Source organism: Podarcis gaigeae (genome assembly GCF_964106915.1).
Source record: "Podarcis gaigeae genome assembly, chromosome: 1".
NCBI lineage: Eukaryota > Metazoa > Chordata > Lepidosauria > Squamata > Lacertidae > Podarcis > Podarcis gaigeae.
The window spans coordinates 89,595,582-89,612,100 of NC_139678.1; the positions used below are offsets into that span (position 1 = coordinate 89,595,582).

Below are 16,519 nucleotides of genomic sequence, written 5' to 3' on the forward strand. Positions count from 1 at the left end.
GCAAACTCATGTTGCAGCTCTGCACTACCCATCAAATTGCCTGCGTGTGTGCGTGCATGCATGTGTGTGTGTTTTCCACAACAGAAACAGAATCCAGTCTTCAGGGTTTTGTTTTCCCCCCCTGAAAAGCAAGATGAATGTATGCATGTGAGAAACTGCACAAAGATGAAGAGATTCAGTAATGCTGAAGAATAATAATAATTTATTATTTATACCCCGCCCATCTGGCTGGACTTCCCCAGCCACTCTGGGCGGCTTCCAACAAAATATTAAAATACAGTAATGCATCAAACATTAAAAGCTTCCCTAAACAGGGCTGCCTTCAGATGTCTTCTAAAAGAAGACGATAAAACAAGAATGAAGATCTTTAATAATCAACCTTATCTACTATTTTAAAAAGTGATTCTTTCTCATAACCTCTTACCCTTATTTGCAGAGGCTGAAACGCTAGGAAGCAAAAGGAAGCTAACGATCACTAAATACTTATTTTATTTTTTGCTTTTGCAGATTTAGCTTTGATGCAATAAAGCAGACTTATGTGGAAAAGGGCACAGCAGGCTGTCAATTTATAGGCAAGTAAATATCAGCTGTAGCCGAGAGCATTATACATTTTGCTAACCTGTTTAGATTGTTTTGTGTCTGGCATATGAGATGCGGTTCAGTTTTTGAAATTATATTTATGGTTGTATTGCAAAGACAAAGACTGCTTCCTTTGCACAGTCAGACTGCTTACTGAAGTCAATTGGATTTAAGCTGCCTAACTGCACAGGAAGACAGCCAAAGCTTTAAAGCCTGATCACTTCAACTGGCTGTAGTTACTTTAGCATTAATTGCAGTTAGCTGTGTGGATGTTTCAAAACAAGCATCGTGCTGCAAATTGGTGTGTTAAAACTCTGTGTGTATTAAAGCAATGATTAGCACTATACTGGCATCCTAGTAAAAATCCCTTTATACTATGTTTAGGGCAGGGCCTCTCTAAGCTCTAGCTAGAGATGAGGGATATATTGGATTCAGTTTGCATTACATGATTCACACTTTCTGAAAAAATACAGAAACCAAAACATGGCCGTCCTTCACATTTCTCTGAATTTTGAAATGCAGTTCTACAGCCAAGTAAAGTGTACAAAAACACGTGATGGGGTGAAGTGTATGTATAAGTGCATTGTTCAGTGAAAATAATATACAGAGTTTCATATTAAGGAAAAAGTGCTTGGAAAATGATATATTAGCCAAAACCACACACATGTCATCATCATCATCTGGGTGACTTCCAACAAAATATTTAAAAAAGTGAGAGAAACACTTATATGGAGAAATGTACACTAAAATGCTGATATTTTTTCATGAGGATGTTTTATAAAATCATCACCATTTTCACAAACTGATGTGCTAATGTTAAAAACAGAATAGAATTTTGGAAAACAGAGAAACGGAGAAAAATGAAAATGGATGGATTTACCCAATGAGCACATCAACCCCAGAGTAGTCTGCAACTGGACCTAACAGTCAGGGGTCCCTTTACCTTTATCCCTGGCACAGTATATGTCCTACCCCATAGAATGGTTTCAGAAGATTGCTTTTGACTCATCAGTGTGATGAAAAATGAACAACAGTGTGAAACTGGGATGCAGGGTGTATCTCACAAGTGTCCTGTGGACCTTTCTTCTCATCCAGTGCTCCAGACAGCTCTCCCCCTTCACTGTTGACGTCTGGCCAACAGATTCCCACACTCCATTCCCACGAGCCACAATGAAAATTGCTGACATTTCTCAGACAGACACTCCAATTAAAATCAATGTACTAGATTCGCATCTTGTGTAAATAATGTGTGTCATTGAAGTCACTGATTGGCCGTTCACCAAGCATGAAATCAAATCCATAAGGCTGAACAAGAGCAGGATCTGGCCACAAGCCATGCAACTGATTGCTTCTCTGGATGCTGGAGAGCCACAAAATTAAAACTGAGTTACAGTATTAATTGATTCAGGATGGTTCTTTCCCAGTAATTATAGCCGAGGGGGCTCTGTCAATACAATTTGCTCTCAGGTGTCAGTACTTTGTCAAGTAGAATGGGTTCAGGTGCACATAGCATAATGAGCGGCTTGCAGCCTTTGTCCCCCCCAAAAGAAAGAGAAACTCTCCAGACATAGAATCTGAAGGAAAATAATCAATGAAATATTTGATTTGCTATTTTATTGTGTTATAATGGTTTGGCATTTTGCACAATCTATGGCATGTTAGTTAACTGAGTGATATGTGAGAAGTTTGCCTCCCATTAATATGTGTTGGTTTATACCAAGTGAAAGCTCCTTTAATGATACCTGGTAGGTGATAACCATTTTACAAAACCAAAGACGATCTCTTGTGTCAGAGTCTTCAGCCCAGTGGCTTTAAAATCATTCCACTTATCTCAGTAAGGCCACATACAAATAAACGGCTTGGCTGGGTCATTTCTCTGTTCATTACAATATCAGTAACCATTCTGATTTTTTTCACACTATCCATCATTCATCAGTTAATGCTATGAACTGCCCTGTGATTTTCAGATGAAGGGCAGTATACAAATCAATCAATCAATCAGTAAGTCAATAATCAGGATGAGTGGGAAGCTAGGAGAAACCAATAATTTCAGTCATGGAAATAACCAGTGCTATTTTTCTGGGGATACGCAGGGGTATGCATACCCCTAAACATTTTGTGAATCTAAGTTTGGCCTCATTGAGGGGCAGTAATTCAATATGAGGAGGAAAATGAGAGTACCCCTCAATATTTTTTTTTTAGAAAAAAAAAGCACTGCAATTAACATCGAATCGCTAAAACCACATTTTCCTTCTGGTGCAGCTGCTCTGCTTTTGGCAACTGTGTGTCAAGCAGATATGAATATGGCAGCTTTAAAAAAAATAAAATGAGATGCAGGGAAATCAGAGCCATACCGAAGTCATCCCAAATAGGTGGCTTGTTAGGTCACTGGCAAGAGTAACAGATGGGCTTCCCCAGTGTACCAACATAGTCCTAACCCTGTCGCCATCCTGCCCTAACCAGGACCTTTTGAGGTGAGCTGCAGTGATGTCATTGTTGGTGGAGGCAACTCAGATGTTGTTGGACTCTAACTCTCATCAGCCCCAGTTGGCATAGCTAATAGTCAAAGGATGATGCGAGTTGTAGTAAAAAGACATCTGGAAGGCCAAAGGTTAGCCACTTATTTTCTACACACACTATTTATCTATCTTTTGCTGAGGCAAATTTCTGTCCACACCTGAAACCATTATTTTTTGTAATGTACTATGTGGGAGGCAGGATAGGGAATGAAGGGGGGGGGCACATGCAACGAGTGATTTCAGCCATAATTGCCAGTTCCATTTTGCAGACTATAATTCACACACCTGTTAATTTGCTGAGACTGTTCGTTCTATTTCCAGTCTCCATCTTGCCCTTCTTCAATTCCCCTTGCATCTCTTATGTCCTCCCCTTAACTTTTAAATTATGTCGATGCTACTGGTTTGTATTTTGACTTCACGTTTCACTGAAAGGGGCATGGATTTCTGCTCTCCGCAGTTAGCTAAGGTATTTTGCAGCTTGGTATCTAGCAATGAAACCACACTTAAAAGAATCTTGTGGTGGAATCCTTTCATTTAAAGAAAACAAGCCCACGCCAGTTGTTCGATTCACATATTGAAAGCTCAAGCGGGAAGGGATGCTTCCTTGTTCTCTTTTTCCTGTAGCAAAGAGTGCAAAAAGCTTCATTCTGCAACACACATGTACACCCCACTCCTGCTGAAACTTGGCTAATTGCTGTGGAAATTTATCCAAGAGTTACAGAGCCAAACAGGTGCTTTGCCCAATTTAAATGTGTGTAATCTACTATGGCTCTCATGTGGTGCTCACACTGTCAACAAATGATGTTCTTTTAAGACAGGAACTGTGTTCTAATGTGACTTTTTATATGGAAAACCTGGCTACTGTATTCCACATGCAATTTATATTCCACACACAACAGTCACATTTGCCTTAGCTGTGAGAGCAGGATGTTGGAATAGATGACCGACTGGCCTGATCCAGCAGGATGTTTTTTTAGAATCTTATTTTGCCAGGCTCTCTGATCACAGTGCTTTATGCACATTGAGGTAATATATCTCCTTGTTGGGTTTTGTTCTCTGCTTCTTCTGCTACTGGTGTTTGCTTGGGCAATGCTGAACCTCTGAGTCCTTCTGCCTCTGTACCACAGGCCAAGACACCCACTCCTGTCAAATCAGCTCTGCAGTTAATTTTTGTGACTTTTGGTGCCAGTTGAGAGAACACATGCCTGAAGCTGAACCCTGCCCAATGCAATTCATTCATCATTCCTTAGCTCCAGCACCTACCCTTCTGAAATTTTGCAGGTTGCTTTTATAGGGGTACCTGTATGATGTCTGCAGTTTTCATATTTTTAGTTGTTGTTCACAAAATCTTGGAAATGGAAGAGGAGCAAATTTCTTTTAGTTTCTTCTCTCCCAGTTCAGGTTTAAGGTATCCAAGCAAAGAAATCCTTCATCTAACCTTCTGAGGTTTTGCAGATATCTTACCTAGGGGCACCTCTATCTGCAAGGTATGTGATATTTTCATACATGTTGTCTAGAAAACAATATGGGAAATTAAGTGAAGTCTTTTTTTTTTTAGCACTCCACCCACAAGAAAAAACCACACCATGTAAGATCTCCCTTTGCAGGAAAACCACTGTAGCTATCCTTCTGACCCTTAGGTGTATTCCACTGATCAGAAGGGGGGGGTGACTACAAATTTCACTCAGTTCAGCCCCCAATAATCAACAAGTTATGCACAGTACCTTTTAAAAAAACATTTAAAGATGTGCATTGCTATCAAAAAAACAAACACTTGGGACTGAGCTGCTTTGAGGAATGTGAAAAATATTAAAGGTACCTACATTGGCTCTCAGTACGTTTCTGAGCGCAATTCAAAGTGTTGGTGCTGACCTTTAAAGCCCTAAATGGCCTCGGCCCAGTATACCTGAAGGAGTGTCTCCATCCCCATCGTTCAGCCCAGACACTGAGGTCCAGCTCCGAGGGCCTTCCAGTGATTCCCTCACTGCGAGAAGTGAGGTTACAGGGAACTAGGCAGAGGGCCTTCTCAGTAGTGGTGCCCTCCCTGTGGAACGCCCTCCCATCAGATGTCAAGCAAATAAACAACTATCTGACTTTTAGAAGACATCTGAAGGCAGCCCTGTTTAGGGAAGTTTTTAATGTTTGAAGTTTTATTCTGTTTTTAGTGTTCTGTTGGGAGCCGCCAAGAGTGGCTGGGGAAACCCAGCCAGATGGGTGGGGTAAGAAGAAGAAGAAGAAGAAGAAGAAGAAGAAGAAGAAGAAGAAGAAGAAGAGGAAGAAGAAGAAGAAGAAGATTTCCCTCAGATGTAGGCTATGAGAACATACTGCAGTTTCTATTTTTGTTTCTGCACTTTTCTATTTATATGACACAAATTTACCCAAGTTATACACTATCAGGTCTATCTTTATAGGTGCCCATCAGAAACGCCCCCAGTCCTATATTTTGTAATTGGTATAAACTAAGTCAGACTTTTTCCTGATGCATCAAACTGGAGTCCAGACAAAATACTGTGCTTAGTGCACCCTCCCTCATCTGAAGTAGTATGCATATTATATCCAAATTGCCTCTTTTTTGGGGGGGGGGTGCTGCTGAAGGAAACTAAGGTGCTTCAAATTTAAACTCTTCCTTCAGCCTTCAGTGAATTATATTGCTGAAGAAATGTTTAAAAATTTCCTTTTTTTTTTTTTACATAATCATGCCATATTGGGCTCCGCTGCACCTTTGCATTCTCAAATGAATCCAGGACATTAGGCATGAGATCTAAGCCACAGTTTACCAAGCACTGTTTTCTTGCAACTCATTGTGTTTTAGCTAAGATGCATCCATCGAAAAGACAGAATTAACAGACCAACTTGACTCCCACTGAGGAAATGTCTACTTTCTTTATACTCTAAATTCCTCCACCTCTTAGAATTCAAGTAAAGGTGGTTGTTCTGATTTTATCACATCTCTGTACTCCCTGTCTTTGGCATTGACCTTCTAAAGAACAGATGTTTTTGTTTTTATAATTAAGATAATGATCACCTAATAATTAAGAAACCGTTAAGATAATATTAGCTCATCAAGGGTGTAGCAGGCTTTCTATTTCAGTAATGGGTATGGAATAAACTATTTTCCTGGGGGTGGGAACTGAAAAGTAGTTCAGTTTTCAATCCTGTGCACACATTGAACTCAGTGGAGTTTGCTTTCAAATAAGAAGAAGAAGAAGGAGAAGGAGAAGGAGAAGGAGAAGGAGAAGAAGGAGGAGGAGGAGGAGGAGGATTGGGCCACTCCAATTTTGCCACGCCCAGTTTTGAATCAAGTTGAGGAGAGGTTATCCTTCACTGATCCTCCTACCTCTCGCCTTTCCAGAACATCCTGGGCTCTGCAATTCCTTGAAGATTTTCTAATTCCTGCCAAAATACTACCACCTTCAGGCAAAAATGGCACCCACATTAATCAGATCCTGAGGAGGAAACCGTTTTGAGCTATATTTCATCTGCATAATATTCTTAAATGCTCTCCTTTTTTTAGTTAGAAAAAGACTGTTTTTTTTACTTCTCTCAAAAAATGTCATACTATTGTTCAATTTTAACTTAACATTCAAATGTATTTTCCACTGAAGCACAAAAGAACACAGTGGTACAAGCTTAGTTTTCATTAATTCTGGGGTTTTTCATAATAGAAAGTAAGCCTTTGTAATCATGCTTCTTTGAAATTATTTCTTCAAAGGGTGCAAGAGATCTAATAAACTCTTTTTTTCAGACCTTGTAGGAGGCCTTATACATTGTACTTTTGTTGCCATTGCATAAGCCTTGTGTGTTTTACAGACAATAAAAGAGACCATTGAATATTAATTTCTTTAACAGCTGGACCCTGCACTTTGACTGTGAAACAGGACCCCTTGTGATATTCATCTGCGTCCTCCTTCTTCATCTTTTGAAACCACTTGAAAAAACTTGTTATTCTTTCAATACTTGTTGAAGACCTACTAGTGGTTACTCTTGGTGTATAATTCTCATTGTGACTATTATTTTCTTTGTTCATCTTGTTACTCACTCACTCAGGTTCTGAAATTCCAAGCATCTTTCTATAAGGTGACATAAATGATTGGTTAGGAAGGATAGGAATTTCCTGGCTTGTGGTATCCCTTTCAAATGACACCTTATTGCATTTTATGGTAGAAGAGCATGTCAAATTTTCATTATTGCAATGTGTTGTATGTGAGACTTGAAGGTAGTTTGGCAACTATAGTTAATACTATATTGCAGCTACAGTGCTAACAGGCCCAGACATATGAAACACATCTGGGTTTTTAAAAAGCTACACTCTCCCCAGTCCACTTCTGAACCCAATAAATATACTGGTGCTGTTACAGTTTAGGACTAGGTTACCTGGTAGGACTATTTTCTCCTACATGAGTCTGTCTCCAGAACTTAGGCCAGTTTAAGTTTTAATTTGTCATGCCCCTCTTTAGAACTATTTTCCGAGGGAAGCCTACCTGGAGCCATACAGTTAAAGACTTTCAATATTTGCTGAGGCTTTTTAGTTTCTGTGTTTTTAACTGGTATTTGTAGCAAAGATGCCGGTGAAGTGCTCAGAATCAAACTTTTCAATTTGCAAAAGACCACCTCAAAGGAAATACAAGCTTTTCAGTCTCTCAGTTTATTCTCTGGCTCATTCAAATCCAACAGTACAAGAAGTGCTGGCTTATCTTCACCTCCAGGAGGGTCTTATCACCAAAGCACCAGTAGGTGTTCTCTCTCTCTCTCTCTCTCTCTCTCTCTCACACACACACACACACACATTTAAAAAAACAGAAGTTTCAGATTTTTGTGTTCAAAGTGAACTCAGAAGTGAGCTGAGATGAATTTCTCTAGAAGGTTCTCATCTGAAAACTGAACATTCCACAGGTCATTGTACCATTTTGTTTGTAATTTAAAATACATTTTTATATTTTAAAAATGGTTTAACCATTGCATTTGACTAAGCCATGCTCAGAGCAGATCCATTGAAAGCAATAGAGTCAACAAATCCATTTATTTCAGTAGGTCTACTCAGAGAATGACTTAGCTGAATATAATCCATACAGGGAATTCTCTATGCAGAAACCAGTATCATTTTTAATAGCCTCATCTTGTTTCTACTGATAGGCAGTTGACTACCCAAGTTTGCTATTAGTGAGAATGATAGCCTTTCATGGAGACATTTAGATAATGCATTCTGAACTTTGTCAGGAATGTGCAGGTTAATATATCAATTTCATTCAAATTAGCAAGTCTACTAGTTACATATACCCATTGAGTAAATGAGTGTTGGGACTGTGCAGGTGTTAATAGCATTTGTTTTATTCTCAGCTGTAAACTAAGTTTTCAATATTTCAAGGAGTCTCTGCCTATAGAGATTGCTAGTAAGAGGATTTTAAAACTTGAGTGGCCTATCCAGTTGTTCTGACTGATCCCAAGATATTTATAGGTAGAATTACTATGAAGTGTATATGACATATTAGTGGTTACCAGGTGCTGCTGATTTGCAGGATCTTTACTTTTGTCTTTAATTATATGAAGACTTTTACATTTTTCAAGTGAAATGACATTTTTATATGTTCTCTGAATTTTTTTGTGGCTGTTATGAGGCTGATGAGTCTACTTGGAGATTCAGTGAATAATTTTATGTTATCCATATAAAAAGGGCTCTTTCCTGCCTTTTCTAATCAGTCGGTACTCAGAGCCAGATACTTTTAACAGAGCTAAGTGTGGCGCAAGAGCCAGACAGAACTATACTGGGAGTTCCCCTGAGAAATGCCCATTTAAATCTGAATACTAGGAGAAGGGAGATAACTGTTAGAAGGTGTCTGCTTTGCATGCAGAACATCCCAGGTTCCATCCCTGGCATGTCTAGGTAGGGATAGGAATGTCTCCTGCCTTAAACCCTGGAGGTCTACAGCCAATCAGAAAAGACAGAAAAGACTCCAAGTTCACTATTCCCTGCCCATCACTCCAAGACAGAAAAGACTCCAAGTTCACCATTCCCTGCCCATCAGCCTTGCTGGCTGGGGCTGATGGGAACTGGAGTCCAACCACAACTGGAGAACACCACCTTGGCTACCCCTGGACCATTGATCTGACGCAGTATTAGGTAGCTTCCTAGGTTCCTATTATCTATCTCCATGTTGTCCACTTCTATATTAATTAACCTGCAGCACTATAATAGTAGGATTCAATTTATACATAGAATCACATCTTAGTGCTTGAAGCAGCCAGAAGTGTAACACAGCACCAAAGGCCTTGCAGCAATCAATGTAAACTGCAGACAGATTATATGTTTGGGAGTGGATTCTTGATCATTGTTTATACCATGAAACAATTAATCCACATTATGCACCACCCTCTGGTGGTAAAGGAAAGGATTACCCCCCTCTTCCTATTTAGTTGGGTTCTCACAAGGTCATATCTAACTAGTTATTTTAAATAAATTAAAAAGACAGCTTTCATTTACCAGTGACAATGTTGTTATTGTTAAGTTTTCCCCCTGTTGCCTGTGGAGTGTCTCACTTCGTGTGTTATGTGAAATGATATGCTAAGTTTTCTGAACAGTACATGTTCTGTATATTCTTTTAAAAATACAAATATGCAAGGTAATGCTTGGTTTAGTTCTTGCTGATAGTAAAATGTTGAGTGTTTTACATCCAATTTATTTATTTATTTGACTGGCTCATCTTAAGGTCATGTGCATTCTTGTTGACATTTGTGCTGGTGTGAGAAAGGTGGTAAAAAATCCCTGAGCTCAGCTCTGAGGCCTTCATGTGAAATTTCATTTTCTGTCTCTCCACCATTTTAAGTTAATTTTACACATTTATACATCTAGTGCAAATATCTGTACAGAGGAGGCTTTCATGCATGTAGCTGTATACCCAAATGTGCCCATGAAACATCAAAATATGCATGACTGGATATCCAGGTCACACTGAACTTGGGTGAACAAAGATGTATGTGTTAAGGATACCCACCTCATAGATGTCTGTGGACCAATGCTAGTCGGGTGGATTCTCCAAGTGTTTGATGTGACAGTGGAGCTACACAGTGCATCCCCATTCCCACACATGCATGTTGATTTTGCATGTGAAAAATGCTTGGAATATACAGAGAACCAATGCACATGCGTAGTATTCTAAAGGTTTTTAGGAGCCAATCATATGCAGGGCCAAAGTTTTCCTTCTTTAGGATGAATCTAGGGAATCACCCTTTTATCATTAAGATGCCTCTAGGCATTCATCAGTGGCTGATCTAATCTTCACATTGCTCTACAGGTGTGACTGACAAAGAGCAAATCTACACCATACATTTTAATCCCATTCAACACATATTTAAAGCACCTAGCTTCCCCCCAAAGAATCCTGGGAATTGTAATGTGTGAAAGGTAGCTGTGTGAGGGTGAAATGACAGTTCATAGGGTTCTTTTGGGGTAGACATGTGCTTTAAATGTGTGTTGAATGGGATTAAAATGCATTGCCCAATTGGTACTTAAGGGAATTTTCCACACACACACCTCAGACCAATAGCAAGTGTGGTGGATTTTCATTAGTATTACACATAGTTTGGCCATTAGGATTAATCCCAAAGACTACAAAGAATGTGTGGACATCACTGGAACTCTTGTGACAACCAGTTTTGCTTAGCTGTTGGGGAACGTTGAGTTTTACCTTACACCTGTCTGTTCCAAAGGAATTGACTCAATAAATGTATTATCAGATTTCACTGTCTCTCTTTGCTCCTTTTGTTCCTCAGGCTATAGACAATGTGTAATATTGATCTCTGTACTTATGGCATCTAAAAATAGTCATGTGTAGGCTATTTCCTTTGGCAACACAGCTGCCCGCTACAAGCATCCTATTGCTGAAATGACCATTTATTTTTAGTTTTCATTCTTGTTTCAATCTTCAGAGTTGTTGGAGGCCAATTTTCTTTCTATTGTAATTTCCCCTTCCTTTTTTGCCCTGTTTCTTCCCTTCTGTCAGTCACAAGTCTTTTTTAAAGTTTAAAATACAGCGACTTGACTTCAAATAAAAAAACAAAAAAATCCATCAACTGACATTTCCATGCACATCAATTTTATTTGGGCTTCAGTTTGAGAGTAGTGTCTTGTGTTCACTGTCAGCACCTCTCAGAAGATAGTTTTGTACTTAAGTTATGGTATCTGAAAACAAAACACATATACATTGTGCAAATTATGATTTACAGCATAGTTGAATCATATCTTCCCCTTTACCTTCTGTGGCAGCTTCATTAGCTGTTGTATAGTTGTCGTATGGGGTATAGTTTGGAGAAAATTGGGGGGAGTTGGAGTTTGGGGATTGTGAATTTAATCAAGAGCACGCCTAGTTTTCTTCCATAATGTGCATATATTTTGTTCTCAGATATAACAAACAAAAAACGAAATGTCTCATTAGCTTTGACTTTCATATACATACACTGTCACATTTATCTCAGCTATTTGTTCGCATCAGGGCCTGAATTAAGGATGTCCTTGGCATGCTGTTGCACAGCACAGATGTCGTTTGGCAGGTCCAATGCTGTTGCTGATCAGCTATGTCTTCCTGCGAAAATGCCCCCAGCCCCCTGCCCCATTCTTCAGTTTTACCCAGCAGTACAGAATGGAGATTAGCAATTACCATTTTTTTAATTTTCCCACAAACCACTGCCACATACAGCTTGACTGCATTGTGTGCTGTGAAAGTGCTTCTTTAAATGCCTTAGCAATTTGCCCCCATCACTTAAATTAACGCCGACTTTGGTTTCATCGTGCCATGCCCTTAGTAATGGTTTCCCTCTCTTTTGTTCCCCACAATATAGTGTATAGTGAGATTGATGAATTTTTAAACACACTTTGAGCTAACATTAAGAAGAGAGTATCTGACTCCAAAATGGCGGGTCTTGTTGATCGACACTCAGTTTTGTGTATTAATGACATAGAAGAGGTGCTTCAAGTTTCCCTTGGCACTCTCTTTTATTATTACTCAGCAAGCCTTCTTAACAGGGGAGCCATTTTGTCTGTTGTGGTTAGTAACATTATTTCACTCTTCTTACTAAGTGGACTGGATGCCCTTTTTACTGACATCTGGAAAGATATCAGATGCCAGTGAGGATGCATTACCAACATACTCCAAGAGAATCTTTGAGCAGAAAACTTTCTTAACAGAAAAGAAAGACGAAGAGAGTTGTAGGAAAGCTTTAAAAAAATCAATCAGGGATGTCCACCATTTCAGGGTTAAAAATCTCAGGGCTCCTTGCATTTCCTACACTTATTTTAAGGATGGACATTCTAGTCTTCTGTCAATGGCCTATGGATTGAGAATGTATTTTACCGCAGAAAACATAGCAAGACAAATTAGACTTTTAATAAAGTTTTCTTTGTGCATTTTCCTATGTTAATGTTTAGTGGACTGAACATCCTCTGAAATGAATACATGCATGCAAATAATGCTTGCACCACCTAGCTGGAAGGGTTTCATAACTACGAAGCATATATATTTGGAAATAGCCCAGATACTGCATTCAAAACCTAAAGATTGATACTGCATGTTAAAGTATAATTTCTATGGGCAGTATCCTGCTAAATATGTGCCTGAGGAGAATGACTTTTGCTTGTGCGTCTCATCCACCTGTTTGTGTATTTCACCATCCACAAATCTGATCCAGAGGGTTGGGGGGAATCCCCATTTTAGGAGTCATGCATGGGAAAGAAGAGAGGAAAGTCCTGATGTGCAAGAGGAAGTTGTTCAACTTTCGATATCATTTTTGATATCCTAGAATCACAGACATAGAGGAGACAAACTCCTGGTAGATCTCTGTTAGGGGATTGCTCTGTGAATCAATTCAGAATCAATCAATTAAAAGCTGTCTCATTAACTATGCAATATCAGTGGCATTTCAGAGAGCTTTCTCCAAGATTGCAGCAAAGCGTGTTCTCCTTAATGGAGAGCACATGTTGCAGTGGGTTCTGCTGAGCCACCCCTCTGTTACCAGGCAGGGTCTCTAAAGATGGCCTGGGGCAGTGATTGGTTCACTGGGTTGCTGGGGTAAAAGTTATGTTGCAATTTTGGTGGGAGGGGTAAAATGCTTAAATACTCTGCATGCAGCCTGGAGCTTTCTCTGCTGTGTGCAACGGATCACCCGCCCACCCAACCTTGAGTAAGGGGTTGTTGCATTGACCTTGCTATGCCTGTCATGGGGTCGTCTGCCATTGGGGCAGGGGCTTGGTAGGAATTTTGTCCATCTGGCTGATTGGCTGGGCCATTTGGTTTTTGCCTACTGCGTAGCAAATCGTCACAACTTGTAAGGTTGCGGTTAGGCATTGGTTATAAATTGGTGGAGGAGGGGTTAGGATAGGCTGGGCCTGCCCCTCCATGGTTGCTGCGGAAAGGGAATTCCGTTAAAGGAATCCTGGGGCTTGCCATCTTTTCGTCCAATCCCTGGAATGGGACTAGGGCCGGCAAGCCTTTGGGGAGTATGCGGATGAGAATTGAGGGTCTGTGACTCAGCTCCATTTCTCCCCGACTTGCTTTCCCCCGCACTGTCTTTCGGTGGTGCCCAGAAGTCAGTTCTGTCCCCAGGCGGGGGGACAGATAGTCTTAACCAATGCCTAAACAACCGCTCACGGTTTGGCCAAAATTATGCCAAAAACCTTAAACAAAAATTAAGTGTGCGTTGTGAGTTATTTGGGGGGTGGCTTGGGGACCGTGACACGCAATATATAATTATGCAAATGCTTATAACTGTAGTGCCAATATATTCAGAATTCCCCTGCTCAAGCATCCTGTGAATCAGACTAAAGCATTCCAGTAAATCATGCTACAATAATAATATGATGATGATGATGAATATTTTCCTGCTTGCAAACTTAAGAGGGAAGAAATCTATGAAGAAAGTTATATTTGATACAATTAGCAAAACCCACTGAGCCTAGAACATGGAGTTTTGTTGTTGTTATTGTGGTTTTTGTCATAAATGAGACTAGGTGACTGCTGCTGAGCGATTAATTTGCTGGGCAATGATTAAAGTATTTTATATTTCTGTCTCCCTGGCCATATGCAAGCACATCTGTAAGAAAGTAATAGCAGGTGTTTTGTTTTTTATGGCTTCCTTCTGTTTGTTTTTGACAAGTCCATTTGTTATTGTATAGGAAAATGAATAATCTCGGTGCACATTTGATTGGAATGGAGTACCTTGTCTATTTAATATCATTAGTATTCTCTCTGCACTTATATGGGCATTGCATTGCTGGAAACGTTTAGCTGCTGAGAATAAAAGTGTTGTGTATACCCTATTTGACTTGATCCACAGAAGATGAAACATATTAGCTGTGTTTCCCACCATGTTATAATTCTTCATGCAGCCTGCTTTAAGTCCTATCTTCTCATTTATTTAATTTCTGATTTTGCCATGTTGCCTTTCAATCATAACTTTTCTCAAAGCAGTCAAAATAAATAACAAAAAATAAAAATTGCACCTTAGAGACCAACTAAGTTTGTTTGGGGTATAAGCTTTCATGTGCATGCACACTTCTTCAGATACCTGAAGTGTTACCTTTTCGTATGCACATGAAAGCTTATACCCAGAACAAATTTAGTTGGTCCTAAGGTGCTACTGGACAATTTTTAAAATTTAAAATTTATTTCGACTGCGTCAAAGCAGTATTTGACCTCTACCACATGCCTTGCATGGTATGAGAATTGATATTTTGCAAAGTCATTTGGTAGCCTTTACACAACATTTAGTCTGACCTCAGAGTACGCATAGCCTCTCAGGTAGCCTGCTAGGTGTATGCTGACACTTGGGTTAGATGTTATGTCTCAGAATACGCAGAAGTCTAATGAGGAATTGTGCTAGTCTTCAGCTTCTCTATAGTACCCATTTCAACACGGAGCCATTATATTTTATAGCATGGTTCATCAGGTAAATCATCCCCATTATATCAGAAATCTTCATATGCCTGGTTCTATGCAGGCTCTTCAGGTAACAGGAAGTGGAAATCCATGTAGGCAGCTCTACAACTGCCACACAGAAGAAATAGTAAGTGGAAGCTGTTTTAAACAGCTTCCAAGCCTTCCAAGCAGAACTTGTAATATGTCTGCCCACACTAAGTCAGGGAATTAAGTAGATTAATATTTGATGCTTCTTCTATATGCCAAATTGTTTGATTGTTTGCCTCTGGCTTCTCAGAAACTTTGGCCAAACCACAAAAGTCTTTCTTTGAACCATTTTTGATTTAGCATAATTCAGAGGAGAATGAGCAGTGGGTTGAGAAATGGGTAGTGATTACTGCTTCAGTGAAAGTGTTGCCTAACACACACACCCCACACCCCACAACTCCTTGCTATATCTAAACTATGAATTCCTAGCACATCTCACAAGGTAAAATGTGTTCAGTGATACAGACCAATGTCTTGAACATTGTGGGGAAAGTCCTTTCACAGAATTTTAAAAACACACATCAATGGGTAATATCCAATGTTAGTTGTAGTCAGAGTAGACCAATGAAAATAATGAACTTAAGTACGGTAAGTAACTTGAAATAAAACCTGTATATTAATAGATTACTCAACTTCATTGACAAGTACTTTCAGTGGAAATCAAGGTGTAAGAAGTCAAAGATTTATTGCTTTTTGATATATTGTGGAACACCCATTACTCTTAATTTAGCATTTGAGTTTACCATATATTTGTCCCAGTGTTCAAAACACTGAACACAATGGGTTGACCTTTAAAAAATAAAAATAAAAATAATATTGCTGAAAATTCAATTAAAAATCATGAATATATTGCCTTTGCCTACAACTCATCACCATTGATTTGGTGGTGATTTAGATATGAATTTTGGCAATTCTTGTACATTAAAATGCTGTTAAAACCTTAATTTTGCTCCTTTTACACTTAATGGAGGAACAGTTCTACATTTATTATTCTATCTTGCTTAATCAGTCACAAGATAACCAATCATGGTCTTCATCAGCTTGGACAGTATCACTGGCAAATATTGCTTTGATGATACTACTTACCTGTTGGCAACCAACAATTTGGTTTGAACCTTCTTTAAGCTGAATGGTCAACCAGTAGCCGAGATGCCACTGGTGATTTATATTTCTGCAGGCAATTTCCATTTAATTTTAAATAGTGTATTAGAAGTAAAACTCTCCAAAGGAAAACAGACTTGGTAGATCCAATTATCTATTATCATGCTCAGATAGTCTAAGTGTGATGTACCTCTCATTGGAAAAGTATTTGGATTGGCAATAGGAGTCAATGAAACAAATTAAGCTCCAGTTCCTTATTTGTATTTGAAGGTCAGTTTTCCTGTAACAAAATCTTGATGCTGAGCAAAATTGGCCATAACCTGAAGAGCCACTTTAGGCACAGTCAATGAGTTATTCATATTCAGCTGG

The 16,519-nt window shown here is 39.3% G+C and overlaps 2 long non-coding RNA genes across 3 annotated transcripts in view; one reads left to right on the forward strand and one right to left on the reverse strand.

The window, feature by feature from the left end:
- Positions 1–16,519, reverse strand: part of LOC310825486 — a 632,470-nt gene that overhangs the window by 487,190 nt on the left and 128,761 nt on the right. The window lies entirely within an intron of this gene.
- LOC310853083 overlaps positions 1–16,519 on the forward strand; it is an 84,159-nt gene that overhangs the window by 58,726 nt on the left and 8,914 nt on the right. For both annotated transcript variants that reach the window (XR_014568529.1, XR_014568530.1), the window contains one exon: positions 508–572. This is a non-coding gene — a long non-coding RNA (uncharacterized lncRNA). Of the gene's footprint in view, positions 1–507; positions 573–16,519 lie in introns of those variants that run through there.